Raw genomic sequence first — 1,436 nt, forward strand, 5'->3', positions numbered from 1 at the left:
AGAAACAATTCCTATCATAGTAGGTGCCTTAGGTATAATAAAAGAATATTCAGGCAAATACATAACAAAAACACCAGGACTTACAAATATATATAACATACAGAAAATTGCACTACTGGGTACTGCACACATTCTACGCAAAACACTTTCAATACAGTAAACATATGAGCACCACAGCAAACCACAGCACATACCCAAGGCGCACAGAGCTGCGCTCGGTAGTGAAGTGAAAGCACGTTGTAAAAATAAAACTACTGAATAATAATAATAATAATAATAATAATAATAATAATAATAATAGGCAGATACGAGGTGTAGACTCTGCAATGACAAACTGGAGAGTATTGACCACATTGTTGCCAGTTGCTCAGTCCTCGCCCCTACAGAATATAAAACTAGGCATGGTGGAGTGGATAATATGCCGTCACTATGGTATCCCGCACCCTAAGAACTAGTATGAATACCATCCAGAGCCAGTCACTGAGGAGGAGAATGTAACCATCCTCTGGAATTATGGGATACATACAGACAAGCAAATAAATGCTAACAGACCAGACGTCGTCGTCAAAAACCTAAAACAAAAAGAAACATGCCTATTAATTGACATGACAGTACCTACTGATAGAAACCTCTCAGCAAAGGAATTTGAAAAGCTGTCGAAATATAAGCACCTTGAGATTGAGATGTCTCGGACGTGGCAATTAAAAACCAAAATCATCCTGTTGTTGTAGGCACCCTGAGAATGATCAAGAAAGGTAGTGACAAATGTTTTGACCAGATCCCTGGGAAACCAACAATCTATGAGACTCAGAAAATTGGGTTGACATCAACCACCCACATTCTCAGGAAATTTCTCTCAATCTAATATATATATGTGTCTTATGTCTCTGGTTGATACCCGGTTCGAAGGTCAAATGAAATGCAGTTCAATCGGAAAATAATAATAATAATAATGGTTTCAAATTTTGGCTCAAGGCCAGCAGTTTTAGGTGAGGAATTGAGTCAAATACATCGAGCCCAGTACTCAACTGATACTTAATTCATCAACCCAGAAAGGTTAAAAGGCAAAGTCGTCCTCGGCTGAATTTGAACTCTGAACATAAAGAGGGACCAAATGCCGAAAAGCATTTTGCTCGGCGTGCTAACGATTCTGCCAGCTCGCCGCTGCCAAAATAAAAATGAAAAAAATAATAATAATAATAATAATAATAATAATAATAATAATAATAATAATAATAAGGGATGCTGCAAGGGCTCATACGGCTGTAAAGATCAATTATTGATCAATAAAGCCATAACTGAAGACAGCCGCAGAAAGAAGAAAGGCCTCAGTATGGCCTGGGTGGACTACCAAAAGGCTTTCGACAGTGTTCCCCACACGTGGATTCTGGAAACACTAGCCATAAACAAGGTGGCACCAATTATCATAAAATACA

The sequence above is a fragment of the Octopus bimaculoides genome, chromosome 4 (genome assembly GCF_001194135.2).
Source record: "Octopus bimaculoides isolate UCB-OBI-ISO-001 chromosome 4, ASM119413v2, whole genome shotgun sequence".
Lineage (NCBI taxonomy): Eukaryota > Metazoa > Mollusca > Cephalopoda > Octopoda > Octopodidae > Octopus > Octopus bimaculoides.